This window comes from Monodon monoceros, unplaced genomic scaffold (genome assembly GCF_005190385.1).
Source record: "Monodon monoceros isolate NGI ecotype Baffin Bay Population unplaced genomic scaffold, NGI_Narwhal_1 Super_Scaffold_22, whole genome shotgun sequence".
In the NCBI taxonomy this organism is placed as follows: domain Eukaryota; kingdom Metazoa; phylum Chordata; class Mammalia; order Artiodactyla; family Monodontidae; genus Monodon; species Monodon monoceros.
This window is the reverse complement of record NW_021703779.1, coordinates 90,343,698-90,360,445: the sequence shown is the minus strand read 5'-3', so window position 1 is coordinate 90,360,445 and position 16,748 is coordinate 90,343,698. Positions and strand designations below refer to the sequence as shown.

General features: G+C 41.5%; 1 pseudogene; it reads right to left on the bottom strand.

Annotated features, from left to right (window-relative positions):
* Positions 1-919: 919 nt before the first annotated feature.
* On the bottom strand, positions 920-3,779 carry LOC114905856 (annotated as a pseudogene).
* Positions 3,780-16,748: the final 12,969 nt, after the last annotated feature.

Below are 16,748 nucleotides of genomic sequence, written 5' to 3'. Positions count from 1 at the left end.
CACAGTTAACTTTCTTAAATAACGGCCTATTTCTGGAGGAAACCTAATATTCACAGAAAAGAATGACCAATATCGTGATTAGAAATGAGGGGTTAGAATGTGCTCTGAGACTATATAGCACAATTATATACATAAGCTAAAGGACAGTGAGTCTTTAGCCTGTATTTACAACAAATAACGTTGGTTTCCACAGGGTCATACCAAGAACTCAGTATGGCACTAGATAGAATTAGGATCGTTAGCTACAAGTCAGTGTAGCACAGACAGCCCCAAAATACCCTGAACCGGCTTATGCTAAATTAAAGTCCAGTATATTACAATGTTTTAAGTACTATTAGTGTGATGCTGTGCTACTCCGTGAAGACAGCAAGCCTTCATCAAGGGATCGCATCTGGGTTATAATGGGTCCTAGCAGTCAGGATGCCACTGTATGCAAGAAACCCTGAAAAAAGAATACACAGGTTTCAAAACAGATATACTTCATTTTGTTTAAAATGCCCAGGAGCATTTTCAAAATAACTGATAGTAAGTATTGTTTTATAGTGCGATGAACCTATTGAATCATAAGAAGAAATTCTACATTATCCAGTTTGAGGAGAAAAAAATGTAGTATTCGTACCAAATTATCCAGTGTATATGACTGGTTAGAATCGCAAGTTTTGATTTTTACTGGAATTCAGAGTATGAAGTGCAAACATTCAGGATAAAATTAATTCAAACGTACACACAGTTCTATCAACTTGCAACAGAGCAGCAAATATGAGGGCCTATCACACATCTGGACTCTCCCATTCCCTTCCGGTCCCTCAGAAAAGTGCAAAATCAAAGAGTCACTGCTTGGTCCAAACATAAAATACATCAGGTATAAGGACTTGGAATCTGATGTGGTTTCTATTCCACAGGTTGTCTTCAGTAAGAGTCAACGTCTGAAGATGGAATTTATCTCGAGAAGAATTAACTCTACAATCTGATTCTGGTAGACGGTATAAACTGCTATGTTACCAGTCTCTTTCTCTGGCTTTAACAGAGTGGGACAAGACACAATTGCTATACTCTGATACGTCATTCTGTTTTTTTCTCCATTTTCTATAACTCTTTTGAGATGTCTAAACAGAGTCTGCATTGTGTCCTGATTTGGCTTTGGCAACTGTTTGATTAGATCCTTCACAGCAGAGACACGCCGTCTCGGTTCTTGTTTAACTGCATTAACAAAATCATTAAAATGATCAAATGTAAGGAGAGGTTCTGGTAATTCTCGAAAAAGCATTTTCAGTGCTCCAGTGATGACATGAATATCTTCCCATTTACTATCCTTCAAGTCCAATTTCTCATCATGGTTGACTGCAAACCTCAGCTTCTGGATCACTGCAAAGTTGCCACTAACTCTGTAAATCCCATCAACATCCAACCCATATTGTTCAACATGTTCAGTGCACAATTTCACAAATTTTGGCACTGTGCCATTCTCTCTCTGACACAGATTAGCAAGATTGGTTCCAAATACCTGATCTTTAATATAACATTTTTCACGAACAGCTTGCAAAGTGGGGCGTCGTGTAAGACACTTCTTTAAGTTGTTCTTGTTTTTTTTTTCTGTTCTGAAGAATCTCCGCTAGATACTTTTGTGGAACGCAATTTCTTCAGATCCTTATGGTCCTTTCCTTGATCGTGCTTTTCTATTCCTGGTGAATCTGATATATCTTCCTCAATTGCTTCATCGGGTTCTACTGTCTGATTACTGATAGTGCTACTAAGAACTTTAAACCACTCATTGATAACAGCGTCATTATCAAACTGAATCAGCACTTCTGTTCCTTGACGGGTTTTCAGCTCAAATACATTCTTTTTGCTGGATTTATCCTTTGAATCTCAATCATCGCCCCCTTAAGGTCCACCGTGAACTCTGGTTTGGACTGATTACTCCCAAACCAGCTTGTGCTACTTCCTTGAGTTTTGGTAAACAGTAAAGATGAAACCTGCAACATGGCCCAAGAAGACAACTAGTTCTTTCGAACCTTTTTCCCATTTGCAGTAACTTTTGTTACATTTAATAATCCATATTTCTCTTGACCCTTTGGACTGCTCTCTGTATCTTGGTTCTTTGGTGAAGAGGGAGAAGACTCATTTTCAGAGTAGCAGGGTTTTGAGGCAGTTGGAGATTCCTTGTCATTGGTGTCCAACACAATGGTGCTATGTCTCCACTTTGTTAACACTATTGGTTCTTGCAGCCGCCTGCCCAGACTCCTACTTTTAATAATTTCTCTTTGCTGCTGAGATGAGGCATTATACTTTGGCAACTCCCATTCTGACCGAGATCCATCTGCACTGTAGTAATATTGTCTACCTTGATCATCAACATGCTTGAGCCACTCTTGATCTCCTGGACTTTGGGAATCTCCTTTGCTTATGTTTGCATCTCGAGTCCAACGAGGGGGTTTCTGAGTTCTTTCCTGTGTTCCTCTGTTATAGTGATAACAATGCCCTGAACTATCTTTATGAGGTTCCCATTCTCCATTAATCTGAATTGCTGGGCTTCCGGGGATCGGGGGGGAGAGACGACTGGGATATTTTCAGTTCTTGCAGGTTAGCGTAGACAGGAGAATCTGGCCGCCCTTGATTTGGAGGTGTTGTCGTCCTTATCTGCTCAGTGGAGCTGCTGCTAAGCTCATCACCGGACTCTGAATCTTGATATATCCATTCCAAGCCTTCTCCTGCTGAATCACAAGACTGTTCCTGGGAGAAGCCAGCTTTCTCTACGTCCAAGAACTCTGGACCGGGAAAGTGACCAAATAAACGTGTCCTATTCTGGCCAGAGACTTTGGGAGAATGTGAGTCACTGTTGAACTTTCCATTATTATGGGTCAGGTTCAGGCTGAGGTTGACAGTCTGACCTGGAATATAATTGGGTGCAAAATTCTGATTGGCATCACGAATAAGACCTGTTCCTTGAACAGACGGCAATGGCTTTCCAAAACTTGAAAGCTCGGGCAATTTGTTCACATTTCTGTTGACCTCTGAAGGTGGAGACTCTGCATCGTTTTCACAGAATGATGCGGCAGCCCCGCTGCCTGTTGCACAGGCGGCATCAGGCCTCTGTGGCCGACCTCCCTCACGTACTGGGCAGGCACATAAAACGCTTTGGAGTTCTCGTCCAGCTTGACCTGCAACCAGTCGTCGCTGGTCTTCTTCACCAGAATGTATTGCTCACCTTGTTTTATCATGACCTTTCTGCCCTTCGCTTCGTTTTTTTGTTTGTTTGTTTTTTTGCAGTACGCGGGCCTCTCACTGTTGTGGCCTCTCCCGTTGTGGAGCACAGACTCCGGACGCGCAGGCTCAGTGGCCATGGCTCACGGGCCCAGCCGCTCCGCGGCATGTGGGATCTTCCTGGACCGAGGCACGAACCCGTGTCCTCTGCATCAGCAGGCGGACTCTCAACCACTGCGCCACCAGGGAAGCCCCGCTTTGTATTCTTAATCATACTCTACTTCAATATACACATGCCCTGGAACAATCTTCCCACCTCTGTCAGCCGTTTTCTTTCCGTAATATTCACCTCTCAAAGAGGATACTTTGCCACATTATGACTCTGTAGCTTGTTGGAACAATATGGCTTAGAAGGAGAACTAAACATCCAGTCTTACATTTAAACCGAGGGCCTGGTGGCCTCGCGGGGGCCGGCTCCCTCCTGGCTGCTCGGCGGCGGCGGCGGGGAGCCCAGGCGACCCCGAAGGGCGCTCACTCGCCTGCAGCAGGGCCGGCGCGTCCCCATCAGCATCCATTTTAAAGGCAAAGCCAGTTAAAGCGAGTAAGCTGTGCTGATGAATTGGACATGGAGTGTGAGAGAGGGTCAAGGATGACTCCCAGTGTCTCAGCCTGAGCAACTAGGTTAATCAGGGTGACGTTTTTTGAGATGGGGAAGAATGAGAGAGGCACAGGTTCAGGGATGGGGGAAATCCTCAACTGAGTTCGGGACCTTTTAAATTTGAGGAACCTATTAGGTATCTAAATGCAAATGTGAAGAAGTTTGGAGAAAGGAAATATATATCAAACAAAGGGGTGCAAAGTGCTTGGATGGAAAGGGGGAGTTTCGGAGAAGCAAGCAGAGTTCCAGCAACACCCAGGCAGAGCACATCACACTTCCCAAAATGGAAAGAGAGCAGATTACATGTTTTTTTCTCATTATCTCCCTAACCAAGGACTGGCAAAAAATTCAAGCTATATTAATTGGAGGGGTTTTTGTTACTGTAAATCAAGATAGGTAAAGGGACAGAGACTCTTTTAGCCTCATAATCCACCAAAAAGGCATGCCAAGAGAATGTCAATGATGGTGTGGAATGTTCAGCTTTCTCAAAGAGATTCCACTCCGAGGCCAGTCTTTGGTTTCTGCTCTCTCCATCCCCCTCCACTCACAGGACTGGAGAGGCTTCTTCATCTCCATTCAAGTTTGGAACTGGATGGAGCTGAGTGACTACCCAATCTAGACACCCACATCAGACAGGAAAGTTCCCAGAGGTCCAGGTGGATGGAGAGAAGAGGCAGGGAAAGTTTTCCCACCGACTGCAAGAGGGGGAGGAGTGCTCCAAAGCATCTAGAACAGAGGTCTTGTGCCCACTGAGGAACTGAGAATTGAGTGGAGTAGTAAGGGGCCACTCAAAATCAACATGTCCTATAGATTCGCATTGGTTAGAATGTGTGATTTAAACGGGGAATAAAAGCCATTTTGTGCATTTTTCTGCACCCCGTGTATATATGGATGACCAACTAACATGCTCTTTTAATCTCTCTCTTTCTTCCACCCAGGGGTTGCACAAGTATTCAGAGCGCATGGAAATACTGAACTCTTTGAGGGCAGGAACCGGCGCTTAGTTTAATAGCTGGCACACAGTAGGCACTCAATAGGTGCTTGCTGAATTTTTTTTAAAAGCTAAAAGAATAATCCAAATAAACTGAGGTGAGAATCAAACCAAAGGGATAAGTGAGCAGAACAGAAGGAGAGGAGAAAAAAGAAAATGCAAATGTGAGGGATAAGGGCTGTCCGGCTGCACTTGGGAGAACAGTAAGATGCAATAGGAGTAGGGAAATAAAAAGGAAGCAAATTAGAGAGGTTAAAGTTATCATTAGAAAAGAAAGGTAGAATAAGAAAAGAAAAGAAAGGTAGAACTGAGCAAGTTTTGGCTGCCAGCTTTTCTGCCTGACTTCTGCCAACAGGGTGTGCAGTTTTGTTGATGACGACTTTTTCTTGGCCCTGTGCAACAATAGATCAACCACAGAAGAAAACTCAGAGTTTCAGCATTCAGTGGTCACAGCCAGGCAGTGGGGACGGGAGCCAGCCTTGATCAATGCAGAATTGACTTACAATTTAATGCTTTTTTGTTTCAAAGTAAGATACCAGAAGAAGACAACTCGGGGGCAGGCTTCAAATTCCTCCTGCTAACACTGAAACACTAATAGGAGGAGTTGACATCATTGAACACAGGCTATACAGTATCAGGAGAGGCTGACCTGTGGAAAGGGCATGACAACGAAGAGGTAGTGGGAAAAAGAAAAGGCAAAGACCTAAAAGGGAAGGCCAGGAAAGTGATGTACAGAGAAATATCAAAGGAGGGCTAGACCTATAAAATAGAAATTGATGGATGAGGGGATGAGGACATTAGAAAGATCTTTAAGAGGCTTCAGGGACTGTAAGAAAGAGGGCAAAGCAGAGATGTCACGTGGAACATCTTACATAACAAGCAGCTAGTGAAAGCTATTGTAATATATAACATGATGGAAAGAAGGCTGTGCATGTGGAGGAGGCACCCCAGCACTTACTGTCTGCATGTAAATAAAGAGTGGAAATTCTATGGCTACCCAGCCAGTGGAGCCCTGATAAAACAAAAGTAGATGCTACGGTCCCTCTGTTTTAAACAGAAAGGAGACTGAGGCAGTGTGGTGACCAAGCATTTGTGTCAACAGAGTGGCATTAAGCATCTCAGTTCTGTCATTTAAAAGGTGTCCACTTTGGGCAAATTCCCTTGATTTCTAAGCCTCAGTTTCCTTGTCCATAAAATGAGGACAATAAAACCTAAATCACTGGGTTGTCATTAGTATTAGCAATGTACGGACCGTTCCTTGCCCATAGGAGGCACTCACTATTATGACTACTAGTACTAGTACTCCTACTACTTTTCCTATCGATTCTATTATTCATCCGTCTTTTTACTTAAAAAAAATGAAATAAACAAACAAAATACACTGTTGAGGATTATCCCCGCCCTAATGAAAACTTCTTTTTTCTCCTGGTAAGGAAAGAGAGTGAACCAAAGGAGGAAGGGCAAAAAGCATGACCTTAAACATAAAGCCTTATTCAAGTAGGAGAATGCTGGTGTGTGTGTGTGTGTGTGTGTGTGTACAGCAAGCTGTCAGAGCAGGAATAACATATACAGTTGGCCCTCTGTATCGATGGGTTCTGCATCTGTGGATTCAACCAACTCTGCGTGCAAACGCTTGGGAAAAAAATTCCAGAAAGTTCCAAAAAATAAAGTTTGAATTTGCCACCCTGTGGCAACTATTTACATAGCATTTACATTATATATACAACTATTTACATAGCATTTACTTGGTATTATAAGCAATCTAGAGATGACTTAAAGTATATGGGAGGGGGCTTCCCTGGTGGCGCAGTGGTTGAGAGTCCACCTGCCAATGCAGGGGACACGGGTCCCGGTCTGGGAAGATCTCACATGCCACGGAGTGTCTGGGCCCGTGAGCCATGGCCGCTGAGCCTGCGCGTCCGGAGCCTGTGCTCCACAACGGGAGAGGCCACAACAGTGAGAGGCCTGCGAACCACCAAAATAAAATAAAATAAAATAAAATAAAATAAAGTATATGGGAGATGTGCTTAGGTTACATACAAATAATCTGCCAATTTGCATAAGGGACTTGAGCATCCGTGGATTTTGGCATCCATGGGGGTCATGGAACAAGTCCCCCGCGGATAATGGGGGACTACTGTATTAAGACCATAGATGGGGAAAGGGTGAAGATTAGAGTTTAGTGTGTTGAAAAAGTGGTGTCGACCATTTGTGGAAAGGTGTTTGGTGATAGGAAATGAAGTATAATGGGCAGAATATCTTGAATCTTTTATAATTAAAAACCCCATGGAGGAAACTTACACAAGCCTCTTAGATAGCCTCATCCACCAGAGGGCAGACAGCAGAAGGAAGAACTACAATCCTGCAGCCTGTGGAACAAAAACGACATTCACAGAAAGATAGACAAGATTAAAAGGCAGAGGGCTATGTACCAGATGAAGGAACAAGATAAAACCCCACATAAACAACTAAATGAAGTGGAGATAGGCAACCTTCCAGAAAAAGAGTTCACAATAATGATAGTGAAGATGATCGAGGACCTCGGAAAAAGAATGGAGGCAAAGATCGAGAAAATGCAAGAAATGTTTAACAAAGACCTAGAAGAATTAAAGAACGAACAAACAGAGATGAACAATACAATAACTGAAATGAAAACTACACTAGAAGGAATCAATAGCAGAATAACTGAGGCAGAAGAACGGATAAGTGACCTGGAAGACAGAATGGTGGAATTCACTGCTGCAGAACAGAATAAAGAAAAAAGAATGAAAAGAAATGAAGACAGCCTAAGAGACCTCTGGGACAACATTAAATGCAACAACATTCACATTATAGGGGTCCCAGAAGGAGAAGAGAGAGAGAAAGGACCAGAGAAAATATTTGAAGAGATTATAATTGAAAACTTCCCTAACATGGGAAAGGAAATAGCCACCCAAGCCCAGGAAGCGCAGCGAGTCCCCTACAGGATAAACCCAAGGAGAAACACGCCGAGACACATAGTAATCAAATTGGCAAAAATTAAAGACAAAGAAAAATTATTGAAAGCAGCAAGGGAAAAATGACAAATAACATACAAGGGAACTCCCATAAGGTTAACAGCTGATTTCTCAGCAGAAACTCAACTAGCCAGAAGGGAGTGGCATGATATACTTAAAGTGATGAAAGGGAAGAACTTACAACCAAGATTACTCTACCCTGCAAGGATCTCATTCAGATTCAATGGAGAAATCAAAAGCTTTACAGACAAGCAAAAGCTAACAGAATTCAGCAGCACGAAACCAGCTCTGCAACAAATGCTAAAGGAACTTCTCTAAGTGAGACACACAAGAGAAGAAAAGGATCTACAAAAACAAACCCAAAACAATTAAGAAAATGGTCATAGGAACATACATTTCGATAATTACCTTAAACGTGAATGGATTATTTTATTTTTTTAAAACCTTTATTGGAGAATAATTGCTTTACAATGGTGTGTTAGTTTCTGCTTTATAACAAAGTGAATCAGTTATACACATACATATGTCCCCATATCTCTTCCCTCTTGCGTCTCCCTCCCTCTCACCCTCCCTATCCCACCCCCCTAGGTGGTCACAAAGCACTGAGCTGATCTCGCTGTGCTATGCGACTGCTTCCCACTAGCAATCTATTCTATGTTTGGTAGTGTATATATGTCCATGCCACTCTCTCACTTTGTCACAGCTTACCCTTCCCCCTCCCCATATCGTCAAGTCCATTCTCTAGTAGGTCTGTGTCTTTATTCCTGTCTTGCCCCTAGGTTCTTCATGACCTTTTTCTTTTCTTAGATTGCATATATATATATATATATATATATATATATATATATATATGTATATATATATATATGTTAGCATACGGTATTTATTTTTCTCTTTCTGACTTACTTCACTCTGTATGACAGACTCTAGGAACGTGAATGGATTAAATGCTCTGACCAAAAGACAGAGTTTTGCTGAATGGAAACAAAAACAAGACACATATATATGCTGCCTACAAGAGACCCACTTCAGACCTAGGGACACGTACAGACTGAAAGTGAGGGGATGGAAAAAGATATGCCATGCAATTGGAAATCAAAAGAAAGCTGGAGTAGCTATACTCATATCAGATAAAATAGACTTTAAAGAATGTTACAAGAGACAAGGAAGGACAGGACATAATGATCAAGGGATCAATCCAAGAAGAAGATATAACAATTATAAATATATATGAACCCAACATAGGAGCACCTCAATACATAAGGCAACTACTAACAGCTGTAAGAGAGGAAATCGACAGTAACACAATAATAGTGGGGGACTTTGACACCTCCCTTACACCAATGGACAGATGATCCAAAAAGAAAATTAATAAGGAAACACAAGAATTAAATGACACAATAGACCAGATAGATTTGATTGATATTTATAGGACATTCCATCCAAAAACAGCAGATTACACTTTCTTCTCAGGTGCACACAGAATATTCTCCAGGATAGATCACATCTTGGGTCACAAATTAAGCCTCAGTAAATTTAAGAAAATTGAAATCATATCAAGCATCTTTTCTGACCACAATGCTATGAGATTAGAAATGAATTACAGGGAAAAAAATGTAAAAAACACAAACACATGGAGGGTAAACAATACATTACTAAACAACCAAGAGATCACTGAAGAAATCAAAGAAAAAATCAAAAAATACCTAGAGACAAATGACAATGAAAACACGCCAGTCCGAAATCTATGGGATGCAGCAAAAGCAGTTCTAAGAGGGAAGTTTATAGCTATACAAACCTACCTCAAGAAACAAGAAAAATCTCGTAAACAATCTAACTTTACACCTAAAGGAACTAGAGAAAGAAGAACAAACAAAACCCAAAGTTAGCAGAAGGAAAGAAATCATAAAGATCAGAGCAGAAATAAATGAAACAGAAACAAAGAAAACAATAACAAAGATCAATAAAACTAAAAGCTGGTTCTCTGAGAAGGTAAACAAAATTGATAAACCATTAGCCAGACTCATCAAGAAAAAGAGGGAGAGGACTCAAATCAATAAAATTAGAAATGAAAAAGGAGAAGTTACAACAGACACCACAGAACTACAAAGCATCCTAAGAGACTACTACAAGCAACCCTATGCCAATAAAATGGACAACCTGGAAGAAATGGACAAATTCTTAGAAAGGTATAACCTTCCAAGACTGAACCAGGAAGAAACAGAAAACATGAACAGACCAATCACAAGTAATGAAATTGAAACTGTGATTAAAAATCTTCCAACAAACAAAAGTCCAGGACCAGATGGCTTCACAGGTGAATTCTATCAAACATTTAGAGAAGAACTAACTCCCACCCTTCTCAAACTCTTCCAAAAAATTGCAGATGAAGGAACACTCCCAAACTCATTCTATGGGGCCACCATCACCCTGATACCAAAACCAGACAAAGATACTACAAGCAAAGAAAATTACAGACCAATATCACTGATGAATATAGATTTAAAAATCCTCAACAAAATACTAGCAAACAGAATCCAACAACACATTAAAAGGATCATACACCATGATCAAGTGGGATTTATCCCAGGGATGCAAGGATTCTTCAATATACGCAAATCAATCAATGTGATACACCATATTAACAAACTGAAGAATAAAAACCATATGATCATCTCAATAGATGCAGAAAAAGCTTTTGACAAAATTCAACACCCATTTATGATAAAAACTCTCCAGAAAGTGGGCATACAGGGAAGCTACCTCAACATAATAAAGGCCATACACGACAAACCCACAGCAAACATCATTCTCAATGGTGGAAAACTGAAAGCATTTCCTCTAAGATCAGCAACAAGACAAGGATGTCCATTCTCACCACTATTATTCAACATCGTTTTGGAAGTCCTGGCCATGGCAATCAGAGAAGAAAAAGAAATAAAAGGAATACAAATTGGAAAAGAAGAAGTAAAACTGTCACTGTGTGCAGATGACATGATACTATACATAGAGAATCATAAAAATGCCACCAAAAAACTACTAGAGCTAATCAATGAATTTGGTAAAGTAGCAGGATACAAAATTAGTGCACAGAAATCTCTTGCATTCCTATACACTAATGATGAAAAATCTGAAAGAGAAATTAAGGAAACACTCCCATTTACCATTGCAACAAAAAGAATAAAATACCTAGGAATAAACCTACCTAGGGAGACAAAAGACCTTTATGCAGAAAACTATAAGACACTGATGAAAGAAATTAAAGATGATACCAACAGATGGAGAGATATACCATGTTCTTGGATTGGAAGAATCAATATTGTGAAAATGACTGTACTACCCAAAGCAATCTACAGATTCAATTCAATCCCTATCAAATTACCAATGTCATTTTTTATGGAACTAGAACAAATCATCTTAAAATTTGTATGGAGACACAAAAGACTCCAAATAGCCAAAGCAGTCTTGAGGGAAAAAAATGGAGCTGGAGGAATCAGACTCCCTGACTTCAGGCTCTACTACAGAGCTACAGTAATCAAGACAATATGGTACTGGCACAAAAACAGAAACATAGATCAATGGGACAAGATAGAAAGCCCAGAGATAAACCCACACACCTATAGTCAACTAATCTATGACAAAGGAGGCAAGGATATGCAATGGAGAAAAGACAGTCTCTTCAATAAGTGGTGCTGGGAAAACTGGACAGCTACATGTAAAAGAATGAAATTAGAACACTCCCTAGCACCTTACACAAAAATAAACTCAAAATGGATTCGAGACCCAAATGTAAGACCAGACACTATAAAGCTCTTAGAGGAAAACATAGGAAGAACACTCTTTGACATAAATCACAGCAAGATCTTTTTTGATCTACCTCCTAGAGTAATGGAAATAAAAACAAAAATAAACAAATGGGACCTAATGAAACTTCAAAGCTTTTGCACAGCAAAGGAAACCATAAACAAGACCAAAAGACAACCCTCAGAATGGGAGAAAATATTTGCAAATGAATCAGCAGACAAAGGATTAATCTCCAAAATATATAAACAGCTCATGCAGCTCAATATTAAAGAAACAAACAACCCAATTCAAAAATAGACAGAAGACCTAAATAGACATTTCTCCAAAGAAGACATACAGATGGCCAAGAAGCACACGAAAACTTCTCAACATCACTAATTATTACAGAAATGAAAATCAAAACTACAATAAGGTATCACCTCACACCAGTTAGAATGGGCATCATCAGAAAATCTACAAACAACAAATGCTGGAGAGGGTGTGGAGAAAAGGGAACCCTCTTGCACTTTTGGTGGGAATGTAAATTGATACAGCCACTATGGAGAACAGTATGCAGGTTCCTTAAAAAACTACAAATAGGCTTACCATATGATCCAGCAATCCCACTACTGGGCATATACCCTGAGAAAACCATAATTCAAAAAGACACATGCACCCCAATGTTCATTGCAGCACTATTTACAATAGCCAGGTCATGGAAGCAACCTAAATGCCCATCGACAGATGAATGGATAAAGAAGATGTGGTACATATATACAATGGAATATTACTCAGCCATAAAAAAGAACGAAATTGAGTCATTTGTTGAGATGTGGATGGATCTAGAGACTGTCATACAGAGTGAAGTAAGTCAGAAAGAGAAAAACAAATATCATATATTAACACATGTATGTGGAACCTAGAAAGATGGTACAGATGAACTGGTTTGCAGGGAAGAAGTTGAGACACAGATGTAGAGAACAAACATATGGACACCAAGGGGGGAAAACTGTGGTGGGGTGGGGATGGTGGTGTGCTGAATTGGGCGATTGGGATTGACATGTGTACACTGATGTGTATAAAATTGATGACTAATAAGAACCTGCCGTATAAACAAACAAACAAACAAACAAAAAACAACTAATACTAAACTGTCTTCGGGTTATTTGTATTTGCCGTATAAACAAACAAACAAACAAACAAAAAACAACTAGTACTAAACTGTCTTCGGGTTATTTGTATGGAAATAGGTTAATATAATAGTTTCAGACATTAAAAAAACAAAAAAAAACAACAAGAAAAACCCCATGACATGGCTTAGCCCTTCGTTTGTCTGGCATAAAACAGGGGCAGCTCGAACGGAGAGACAGAGGGGAACTGGATAATCTTATCCTTTACCCAGCTGCCTCTTTTTGCTTCCCTTCTCTTGCCTCAGAGAAGAGGCAACCGTCCCAGAGCCTCAGAGCTGAGCTGGGCTACACATCGATAAAATGCTTGCCTGGTAGAGCTGGGGAGGTTTCTTTCCTTTTCTTGGCCATGTGTCTTATTTTAGTAATAAGCAACAAGCAATACAGAGAATACTCAGACTGAGGGGGAAGAGGATAAGACAGACAGTCCTCACAACTCCGGTGAAAGCCTGTTCCTGGGGGTGTAGGTAGGAGCACTGCCCATGGAGAAATGCATTTCATCAATGGTTCTGAAGAGGGAAAGGAGCCCCAGGAGGGGACAGAGACTGGAACAAGCCACACAGGCAACCAAACCAAAAAGCTGCCAGTAAGAAGAGCAAGGCTTATAGCAGCCCCAAAGTTAAAAAGCAGAGAGCTTAGAAATGCAAAAGGCTAGCTACCTATGCTGTTCTTTGGGGCACAGGCTGGCTGCTGGTTTGAAGTCAAGGTCAGGGGCTCAGAGAGGCCCTAGGAAGAGGAATGGCTACATAACTTGCAAGGCTCAGTGCAAAATGAAAATGCAGGTTCCTTTGTTCAAGAACTATTAAGAATTCCAAGACAGTGACAGCAGAAGATTAAACTAAGCCTGGGCCTTATTGAGCGTGGGACCCTGTGGGACTGCATGGGACCCACACCAATGAAGCCAGCCTTACCTAGTAACTTTTATTTATTTATTTATTTATTTTGCGGTACGTGGGCCTCTCACTGTTGTGGCCTCTCCCGTTGCAGAGTACAGGCTCCAGACGCGCAGGCTCAGCGGCCATGGCTCACAGGCCCAGCTGCTCCGCGGCACGTGGGATCCTCCTGGACCGGGGCACGAACCCATGTCCCCTGCATCGGCAGGCGGACCCAACCACTGTGCCACCAGGGAAGCCCTACATAGGAACATTTTTAAGTGGATTCCCAAATATGGGCTCATTTTATTTTATTTTATTTTATTTTTTGGCCACGCAGCCTGTGGGATCTTAGTTCCCTGACCAGGGATCGAACCTGTTCCCCCTGCAGTGGAAGCGTGAATTCTTAACTATTGGACCGCCAGGGAAGTCCCTCACTTTTTTACTTAATAAATCAAGAAGATAGGGCTAGAATAACTTTTGTGTTTTTTGTTCCAAGCTTTGTTTTCTGAATTTGAAAACTCTTATATTATTTTGTATTGTATAATATATATTCTATTAAAACAATGCAACCGTATAGTCATAACAGTAAATGAAGAGAAAGTGTGAATATCTCTTGCAGATGTGCATGAACGGCCAAGCGCCTGTCCTTTAGATAGGAGCTCTGTTTCCTATTTCCTTTAGCGGCCCTGGTCATGTGTGATTTTGACTGAGACTCTGGAAAATGGAGAATAAAGGAGGGGAAGACTATTTCCCAGCCCCATCCTGCACATATATTCTCATTCTGGGCTCTTCTCCCAGCTCCCCTCCCTCCCAAATCTTTCCCTGCGCTCTTTAATGTTCATTCTGCTCATTTGTCACCCCTTGTGGCAGCTATTAAACCAAATCCTTACTTTGAGACTTGATAATTAAATGGAAAGAAGCATTTATCCTGCCTTTTCAGTAGGAACTATATTTCAGCATAATTAAATAGCCATAGTTTCATTTTACTTTGTATTTATTTAACACTTACATGCACCAGGCCTTACTCTGATTGCTTTAGTAATACTACCTCCTTTAACTCTCATAGCAACCACATTTTACAGATGAGGAAATTGAGGCACTGAGCAGTTAAGTGACTTAGTCACACGGGTAGCAAGTGGTGGGACCAGGATTGGAATATAGACAGGCTGACTCTAAAGTCCATACTCTTAGCGCTGCCCTAGGCTGCCCTGGTTGAACAAAGGCAGTTCTTTCTTAAAGAATGCCAGCTAGTAAACAGAGATGGAGTGATAGAATTAAGAAACTATTTTTAAAACTGTCATGAATTCATTGATCCAGGCAAAAATTGTCAAGTGGGATTAAAACTATTGTGTGGATAGTTGATGGGGAGCTGGACATCTGTGTGGGGCTAAAGTAACAGTCCACAGACTATTTTCTGGGCATCGGGAGGCAAAGATAACTATAATGGATCTGGCTGCCATCATGCTGATGCAGTGGTCAATCATAGCGTTACTACAGGTGGAGCAACCAGACGTGTGTCTTCTGATGTGCTGCAGTATGTGACACAATGCCACGTTGATGTATACTAGCCAAAGATATTGGACTTGAATGTGATCAAGACTTTAGACCTAACGTCCTGTTTACAGGAAATATAGGAGATTGAGCAACAGCTAAATAATACCACAAGCAAGCACGTAGACAAATTCCAAAAGTGGGACATTCTTCAGAACAACTGGCCTGGTTTCTTCAATAAGTCAATTTAACATGAAATTAAAAAAGAGTGTTCTGAAGTTAAGGAGATGTAAGGGACATTTTAAGATGAATGCATGATTTTGGACTGAATTCTGATTTGGAAAAACCAGCTGTAAAGGACATTTCTGGAATAATTGGGCAAAATTTGAGTACGGGACTTCCCTGGTGACGCAGTGGTTGAGAGTCCGCCTGCCGATGCAGGGGACACGGGTTCGTGCCCCGGTCCGGGAAGATCCCACGTGCCGCGGAGCGGCTGGGCCCGTGAGTCATGGCCGCTGAGCCTGCGCGTCCGGAGCCTGTGCTGTGCAACGGGAGAGGCCACAGCAGTGAGAGGCCCGCATACCGCAAAAAAAAAAAAAAAAAAAAAAATTTGAGTACAGTTTGAGCATTAGAAGGTGTTAAATAATTTGTACACTGAAGTAAAGAATATATATGATTATTTTTAAAATGTCCCCTCAAAAGTAAATTATGTCCTTCACTCTCACTCTTTTTACAGCATGGTCTGTCCACTTCTTTGCTCTGAGTCCTGGCTCCCTGCTTGCACATTGCTTCCTGCAGCAGGTGTTGTTGATGCTCCACCCATGTCTTCTGGGCTTTTAATATTTCTGTCCATGCTAGTCTGACTTCCAACTACCAGCTCCTCTGTCTCTTTGCCTGGACTTTTTTCTCCAGCCCCCAGAGTCCTCTTTGCCTGCACATAGAAGAAGCCAGAAGTACCAGGGGATGCATGCCCTCCCTAAGACAGCTCTGAATCAATAACTGACAGGAGAGGGTTATCCCTCAGGTGGGATAACTCTGAGATGCATGTTCTACTGTACTTCCTAGAATTCTCCAGCATGATTAAGCTCCAGTTATCCACAGTAGTAATTTGCTTTATAACACACCCATTTATTGGCTTTCTTCTCTCCCATATCTCACTTCCCCACTCCTTTATGGGAATTTCCTACAATCACCTCCCAAACAGAGTACTCATGCTGGAATCCTTATCTCAGAGTCTGATTTGGGAACAATCCAAACGGAAACATTTCCCCTAGAGCTGTCTCCTGTGGGAATTGCTCTTTCTCCCAAAGTCCGAGAGCAATAGAGACACCACCAGCTTTTTCCTAGCGCCCTTCTTTCACTCTTGTGCAACATTTCTTCCTTCTTTCATTCTCACACCATTTACTCCTATGCCTCCTCATTGCTATCATTTATTGGCATCCTGGTCACTACCCCAGATCCATGGAAGATTCTGGTACTCCTCTGTACTCCCCTCCCTGTCATTAGCCCGCGGGCCCCATATGGAAGCCCCAACTCTTAGCTTCTTGGTGCCTTCATCTCAGG